At 43.5% G+C, this 8,913-nt stretch overlaps 1 pseudogene; it reads left to right on the forward strand.

Moving 5' to 3' along the window:
* Positions 1-6,059: 6,059 nt before the first annotated feature.
* Positions 6,060-8,191, forward strand: LOC130478386 (gametocyte-specific factor 1-like; annotated as a pseudogene).
* Positions 8,192-8,913: the final 722 nt, after the last annotated feature.

Here is an 8,913-nt window from a genome sequence, read left to right on the forward strand (position 1 = left end):
ATGACAGAGGGGCATGAGGCTAAAGATGGTTGTGGGTGAACCAGTGAGGGGGGCATCGTGCAACGAACAAAGGCCAGGTATACCATTGATTGTCACTACCTAGTTAGTGACTTTCTTTTGGTTTATTTTGCTTAGCACACCTAGGTGTGTTCTTGATGTACTCTGAGTTTGTGCCTTGTAGAAATAAAGTGTTTAATTAGAGAGTGTCTGCACATGTCCTTATCCATGTACCTTGGTTGGTTGACATGTTGTGGGGGAACTCCAGGTTTAATAAGCTGGATTTCAAGAAATAGACTCAGAGATACTTTGGAATTAAGATATGTAAGTTTAATATCAAACAGTAGCAGTAGATAGAAGGACAGATGCCGTAGAAGGAAATACATTTGCAAATGGGAGAGAGGTGGTGACAACCTGGGGGTCATCACTGGAGTCTCTCTTAACTCAGTAGTAGGCCACTTAGCATTATATAGACATACGTAAACAACATTCCATCATTACAAAACTTCAGAGCTAAACCAGAAATATTAATATTTCCCCAGTGGCACAATTCTGGTTGACCAAAGGCAGAAATGTCAAGTTGACCTCTGGGCAGTACTATTACTGTAGAGAGGGAAAGTTAACTGTATCCAGATGTTAGAATCATAGAGTTGGAAGGGACTATCAGGGCCATCAAGTCCAACCCCCTGCACAATGCAGGAAATTCACAACTACCTCCCACTCCCACACCCCTAGTGACCAGAAGATGGCCAAGATGCCCTCCCTCTCATCATCTGCCTAAGGTCACAGAATCAGCATCTAACCTCTTCTTAAAAACCTCCAGGGAAGGAGAGCTTACCACCTCCCAAGGAAGCCTGTTCCACTGAGGAACCGCTCTAACTGTTAGAAAATTCTTCCTAATGTCTAGACGGAAACACTTTTGATTTAATTTCAACCCGTTGGTTCTGGTCCGACCTTCTTGGGCAACAGAAAACAACTCAGCACCCTCCTCTATATGGCAGCCCTTCAAGTACTTGAACATGGCTATCATATCCCCTCTCAGTCTTCTCCTCTTCTGGCTAAACATACCCAGCTCCTTCAACCTTAACTCATAGGACTTGATCTCCAGACCCCTCACCATCTTTGTTGCCCTCCTCTGGACATGTTCCAGCTTGTCTACATCTTTCTTAAATTGTGGTGCCCAAAACTGAACACAGTACTCTAGTTGAGGTCTAACCAGAGCGGAGTAAAGCGGTACAATCACTTTGCGTGATCTGGACACTATACTTCTGTTGATGCAGCCCAAGACTGCATTTGCCTTTTTAGTTACCGCATCACACTGCTTACTCATGTTCAGTGTTTGGTCTACTAAGACCCCACGATCCTTTTCACACACACTACTGCTAAGACAAGTCTCCCCCATCCTATAATTATGCATTTGATTTTTCCTACCTAAATGCAGAACTTTACATTTGTCTTGTTTTTCATTCAAGGATGTTATTACAGAACTAACATTATAACAAAATTCAAGAGTGTATTGCTGCTTCTGACTACTTTGGTTCATGCATAGCATTCTTAGGCCTCAATGTCAGAATTCCCCTTCATGCTACTGTAATACACCCCTGGTGGTGGTGACAGAAAATAGAGGGCAAGACAGCAGCTATTCCACCCCACATAGGTGGCAGAGTTCAGGACAAGGCTAAATGCATTAATTCGTTCAATAATAATATAACCAATATATCTCAATCAAGTTTTATTTTGATACAATATCAGCTTTGAATAAAAATCAAAGTTGGGTTTAAAATCATAAAATAAAACAATAAAAGTTGATGATTCTGGGGAGGATGATTTGAAGAGGAGGAGGAAAGACCTTCTCTGGGGAAGGGTTTTCAATTAGCCGTTTACAAACCCCCTAGACCAGAGGCAAAATTTGGCTACTTTAATGGTTATCTCCTGAGAGGAGTCTCCTAAGAGAAGGGAAACTTTAGCTTCTTCCGATCTCCCAGGAAAGGATGACAATATATGGAGAATGTATTGCGAAACCAATGTATCTAATAGTCAATGTGGCCCCATCTGTAGTTCGAAACCAAAGGGGTTGAGCTAAACACTATTAAAATATCAACAAATATATTTGTTGTATTATTATGGTGCACAATTGTGTTAAAAACACAGGGCCTACAGTGTAGGCTAACTAAAAACAATAAACATTTACTTACAACACATTCACAGTTGATGTATATCTATATAATGACCAAACTAAGACCAGAAGCGTTTTGGCCTTATCTAGGCCTTCCTCAGTGGTCATACACTTGTTGATGTTATACACATCCTGAGAAGCTCAACATCATATACAAGGGGTGAGCTGTGGGCCATGTGTTAATACACGTGGAATAAATATTCCTACACAAAGCCACACATAATAAAAGGGTTTTACATTTTTTTTATCTTTTATTATATTAATGGAGATGTCAAGATGAGTCGCGTACTTTTGGCATTGTGGTATGTATAATATAACTATTCCTCGTTTGGTATATTTGGTATATATTGCTCATATAATTATCAGACATTAGCAATATAGATTAATATTAGTACCGTTTATTTAATTTCATTTAGAGATAGACATTCATCTTATGCCACTAAAGAAAATTTTCCCGATGGAAAAAGCTACGGCAAAATGGGTGTTACACCGGGTCCCCATCTTGGGATTTAGCAGGTTCACTTCTTCCAGCTGCTGTGGAATGCACCTCCGGGATATTGCAAGACACGCCTCGCAAACATTCGCTGGGAGCGTGGACTTTTGCCGGGATTACAACTTCACTCGGCTCAGGATTCCTATGGCATAGGCTAGGAATTATATGTGTCTTTGTTCTCATTTTTTGGGGACTTTCTTTGAGATTAATTTTCTGAATTAATATAATTGGTTTTGTTTTTGCCATCAATGCTTGTTTCACTTTGCTTAATTCCACATATTTAAGCACAAGGATTTGTTTTGAACCTCCAGGTACTAGCTGGAGATCTCCTGCTATTACAACTGATCTCCAGCTGATAGAGATCAGTTCACCTGGAGAAAATGGTTGCTTTGGCAATTGGACTCTATGTCATTGAAGTCCCTCCCCTCCCCAAACCCCGCCCTCCTCAGGCTCCACCTCAAAAACCTCCCATCAGTGGCAAAGAGGGGCCTGGCAACCCTATTCTTGGGGCCTGGGGATTATGATTTGGTTGGGGGAACAGGTGGGGCTGAGCCAAGTTTGGCAGTAGAGGCATGGACCCTCCTCTTGTTCTCCAAGCAAATGATGGCTGGTGTAGGACAGGAGTAGGACAGGAGAATTAGAGAAGTGAGGATCTGAACAAACCCAGAACCCTCCATCCTTCCTTATTTCCTGCCTGTTAAACTTGACAAGCCTTTAGTTAGTAATAATATAACAATAATAAAAAAAACCTTTCTGCCAAAAGGGATAAAATGTGTGGTCAGGAGGTTGGATACAAAACCCATTGCAGAGAATGGGAGCCTTTCATTTAAACTGAACGGAGTTCCATCAGGTCCTAAATGTACAAGTGGATATTAATATCCATCTATCAACGTTGAGGCTGTAGGGGATGGAGAAAGCTTTTACCAGGCTTTAGAGAGTTTGTCTTCTCAAGATAATGCTAAAGTAAGCCTGATAAAGAAGATTGTTATCTTGGCCCATAAAAAGAAGATGCTTCCTGTGACAATGAAATGTATTTTTTCTTTTGGGAACAGAATAGGCTAGCTTGTCAGAAATAGCTGAGCGAAATCCCCAAGGGAATACTTACCAGACTGAAACCTATTTCCCAGTGGTCCGATCCCATTAGGGTTGCCAGTTCAGGTTTGGGCATTTCCTGGAGATTTGGGGGCAAAGCCTGGGGAAGGTGGAGTTTGGGGAGGGAACTCACCAGAGGAGGAGGAGGAGCAGGTGTTGACATGTAAGACTGCACATTGGCAAGCAGATAGAAAAGATCTAAGTGACAGCCAGGTGATTGGTGATGTCACATGACAGCTCAATGACTGAGCAGAAAAACTGGCTTGCACTGGACTGAGCTAGATAGTCCTGGAGACAAGGCAGCCAACTGCTGATTGGCTGGGAGACTATGCCAGTAATGTATATAAGTGTACTATGTGTGTATTTGGTTGTGGGTTGAGAGAAGTGGATGCTTTGCGAAGCACTTTGTCACTGTGAAATAAAATAGCACTTTTGTATACGTGCTGACTCTGCAGTATTCACTCGCCTCTGGGGTGTCTGATACTTCTTCCAAATACCAACAGCAGGAGGAGGAGGAGGAGGAGAAGAAGAAGAGTTGGTTTTTATAGGCCTATTTTCCGACTTTCCCTACCACTTAAGGAAGAATCAAACTGGCTTACAATCACCTTCCCTTCCACTCCTCACAACAGACACCTTGTGAGGTAGGTGGGGCTGACAACTCAGAGAGCTGTGACTAGCCCAAGGTCACCCAGCTGGCTTCATGTGGAGGAGTGGGGAAACCAACTCAGTTCACCAGATTAGCCTCCGTTGCTCATGTGGAAGAGTGGGGAACCCAGCTCAAACCCAGCTCTCCACAGTCCACTGCTCCAAACCACCACTCTTAACCACTACACCATGCTGGCTGATGTGATGTCATAAAGTCTACCATCCAAAGCTCCCATTTTCTCCAGGGGAACTGATCTCTGTAGTCTGGAGATCAGCTGTTATTCCAGGACAGTGCTGGGCCTCATCTGGAAATTGGCAACTCTAATTCATGCTTAAATCTTGGCTGAATTATGCATGCAGCCGTTTTTTCTAGCTGCCATGGACTCCCCCTCCCCAATCATCTGGCCTTATTTCTCAGTTCACAATAGGCTTGCAGAATCATGTGGCTTCTGACGTTGCTCAAATGCCTGGTGTGAAATGGCTCTCTCACTTTGTGCCAGGTGTTGATCGGAAGAAACTAATGAGATTCAGATGGGAGAAAATCATGTGAAATAAAAGATAACATCCCTCCTCCTTGCCATTAAAGTGAAACCCTGTTAGAAGAGTGTCTTAGACCTATTGTGATCAGTCGGGCCATGGGACAGCATAGACTTTCAAGCACCTCCACTTTAGTGTAAGTAGAACCTCTGTGAGGACTTCCCTGGAATGGACCACACACCCCACTGATGTCAGCCACAGTGATATGGATGTCATTGTAGAGGTTTATTATCTTAATTTTCACCCACAGACAGGGTTGCCTACTAGGGTTTCCATCTTCCAGGTACTAGCTGGAGATCTCCTTCTATTACAACTGATTTCCAGTTGTGTAGAGGCCAGATTATTCCCCTTTAATTTTAATTCAATTGAGACAATTATACATATTTTATTACACTGTAAATTTTATCGGGAGATTAGAAATAAGCTGATTTTACCTGTGTTGACCAGAAATTTTAGGAACATTAGCCATGTGGATGATTGTATTGTTAATTTTTTATTAGAAAATAAAGATGCTTTTATCTCTTATTCAGTGGCAGAGTTCTGTTATGTAGCCAGTAAGATACAGAGATCCTCAGTTGGGGTTTTAAAATTGTAATTTTGTACTGATATCTGCGGTCAACTTACTGTAAATAAACTGAATTTGAACTTTATCTCCAGCCAATAGAGATCAGTCCACCTGGAGAAAACAGCTGCTTTGGCAATTGGACTCTATGAAATTAAAGTCTCTTTCCTCCCCAAACCCTGCCCTCCTCAGGCTCTGCCCCAAAAACCTCCCACCGGTGATGAATAGGGACCTGGCAACCCTATTGCCAACCTCCAGGTGGGGCCTGGAGAGCTCCTGGAATTTCAACTGATCTCCAACTGGCAGGGATCCCTTCCCCTGGGGGAAGTGGCTGCTTTCTGGACTCTATGGCATTATAGCCTGCTGAGATCCCTTCCATACCTGAACTCTGGCCTCCCCAAGCTCCACTCCTAAAATCTCCAGGAATTTCCCAACCCAGCATTGGTTTCCAGGGAAGTCATGGGGCTGTTTCCCAGGGTAGGTATTACTTAGAGGCATCCAGGTTCCAGAGGTAGGGGTACAGTGGTCTTCACAGTATCAACTTCCATAAAGTGGATATGGATGATTACATTGTTGCTTTGGATTTGAACAAAATAATACAGTGTTCATATGACAAGAATCACCAAATAAGAGCATGTAGGTTCCCCTATCACCTCGTCAAATGCCACAAGAATCACCTTGATATTGTGGAGCAGCTGGTGATGTGTCCCTTTAATGCCCACCACCTGGTCCCCAGATAGGGCTGCCAACCTCCAGGTACTAGCTGGAGATCTCTTGCTATTACAACTGATCTCCAGCTGATAGAGATCAGTTCACCTGGAGAAAATGGCCGCTTTGGCAATTGGGCTCTATGTCATTGAAGTCCCTCCCCTCCCCCAAACCTGCCCTCCCCAAACCCAACTCTCCTCAGGCTCCACCCCAAAAACCTCTCGCCGGTGGTGAAGAAGGACCTGGCAACCCTATCCCCAGAGCAGAGCTCAGCCAACACATATCCAGCTGTGATGACAAAAGATTAATTGAGCAGGACATTGCAAGTCAGTCAGGCAGCTATAGAAAAGAGCCCCAAGGTGGTAAGCACATAGCAGTCTCCATCATGTGAAGAAGACAGGGAGAAAAATTTAGGAGATGAATTGAAGTCTATTTTTACCTGGGGCCTGAGCCGCTGTGAGACAAAGGGTTCTGAAGTGAGCACAACCATGGGGCATAAGAATCATTTGCCTTCGGGTGTCCAAGTCACCAGGTCCTTGCTGTATGTGTTGCCATGGAACATCTCCTGGAGTTTCAACTGATTTCCAGATGGCAGAGATCACTTCCCCTGGGGAAACTGGCTGGTTTGTGGACTTTATGGCGACAGGAGAATTACTCATCTTTAAGGTTGACAATGAGGAAATTGAAATTGTTGAAGACTTCCTATTCCTTGGCTCCATCATCAACCAAAAGGGAGACCACAGCCAAGAGATCAGAAGGAGATTGAGACAAGGAAGGGCAGCCATGAAGGAGCTAGAAGAGATTATTAAGTGTAAGGATGTGTCACTGGCAACCAAGATCAAGTTAATCATGCCATCATATTCCGTGGGTTATAGATGTGGGTTATAGATCAAATCAAGCCTGAACTGACTCTAGAAGCTAAAATGATTAAACTGAGGCTAACGTATTTTGGTCACATCATGAGAAGACAAGAGTCACTGGAAAAGACAATCATGCTAGCCAAAGTTGAAGGCAGCAGGAAAAGAGGAAGACCCAACCAGAGATGGATTGACTCTATAAAAGAAGCCACAGCCCTCAATTTGCAGGACCTGAGCAAGGCTGTTAAAGTTAGGATGTTTGGGAGGACATTAATTTATTGGGTTGCCATGAGTCAGAAGCAACTTGATGGCACTTAGCACACACACACATTTGCAAAGGTGTCCAAGTCCCCAGGTCCTTGCTGTATGTGTTGCCATGGAAGAGCAATGATTTAAAGCTATCTATGCCTGTCGTCGTCACGACATCCTTTGACAGCGAATTTCACATTTTAATCACTTACGGTATAAAGAAATATTTCTGATGAGATCAAGCCAGCCTGGGCCATCCAGGTAAGTTTAACTGAACTTTAGGGCTTCCTATTTAGTATTCCTATCTAGAGCCAGTGATGGGAGGCATTGAAGTGTCAGAGCCTAGGAAACTATAGGAAGGAAGCCGGTACTGTCCGTGGTGCTGAATGAAGGTGGAGGCCAGTGAATGGAAGCACTGAAGTGTCAGAGATGGGAAACTGTAGGAAGGAAGCCGGTACTGCCCATGGTGCTGAAGGAAGGTGGAGGCCAAAGAAAAGGAAACCAATCAAAGAAAATCAAAGCAGTTGTAAAGCCAGTCAAGCCGTGCGGAAGGGTCAGGGCCAACAGATCGCAGACACTTCTTCACTCACGGGATCATCATGAATCAGTCATTTTCTTATTTTAGAGTCAAGGTAAAATAATGGTACGGGCACCCTCGAGAATTTCATTCCGAGAGATTTTAGTGTCCTCTGGAACTAGGAACACGAACCCCGATCACCTTTCAGATCACTGTTGCCCAATGGGAAATGAGCTGATGGATACAGAGAGAACTCAAGCAGTTTAATATCTTGGCACAACCATGGGACATAAAAACCATCTGAGTCCCCAGATCCTTGGCGTATGTGACGCCATGGAAGAGCAGTGCAGGAAATTGAAGACCACAGATTAAAACTATCCCCTTCAGTGGCTATCAAGCACTCATTATCCACTCTCTTTAGAAAGATTAGAGTGCCAGCAAAGAGACTCCTGACTAAACTGTGCCCCTGTTTGGGTTGGCTGAGCTGAACACTCTCAGCATTCTTAATGTAGCATTTAATTTAGAATTAACACACTTGACAAGAGTGCATTACTCAATGAGCATTATACTATTAGCTGCCCTGAGCCTGGCCTAGGCTGGGGATTGAGGGTGGGATATAAATAAACCCTACCCAAATAAGTAAACCATACCCATAGATAAGTGATTTGTACTTAATTGTTTTCCCCTGGTTCTCAGTTAGTGTTGCCAGGTCCCTCTTCGCCACCAGCGGAAGGTTTTTGGGGTGGAGCCTGAGGAGGGTGGGTTTGGGGAGGGGAGGGACTTCAAAGCCATAGAGTCTAATTGGCAAAGTGGCCATTTTCTCCAGGTGAACTCATCTATATCGGATGGAGCTCAGTTGTAACGGCAGGAGATCTCCAGCTAGTACTTGGAAGTTGGCAACCCTATTCTCAATATTAATATCAATCCAATCAAAGAGAGGATTTTTTCCTTAAGAAAATTAAAATAAAGCAAAACATAAATAAATATAACTGTTGGGTTGTCATAGTTACCCAAGATGGGCTTAAAATCCATATTGACAGTAGGGTTGCCAACAACTAAGATTAAGGAGGTGGATGAGAT

The sequence above is a fragment of the Euleptes europaea genome, chromosome 5 (genome assembly GCF_029931775.1).
Source record: "Euleptes europaea isolate rEulEur1 chromosome 5, rEulEur1.hap1, whole genome shotgun sequence".
NCBI lineage: Eukaryota > Metazoa > Chordata > Lepidosauria > Squamata > Sphaerodactylidae > Euleptes > Euleptes europaea.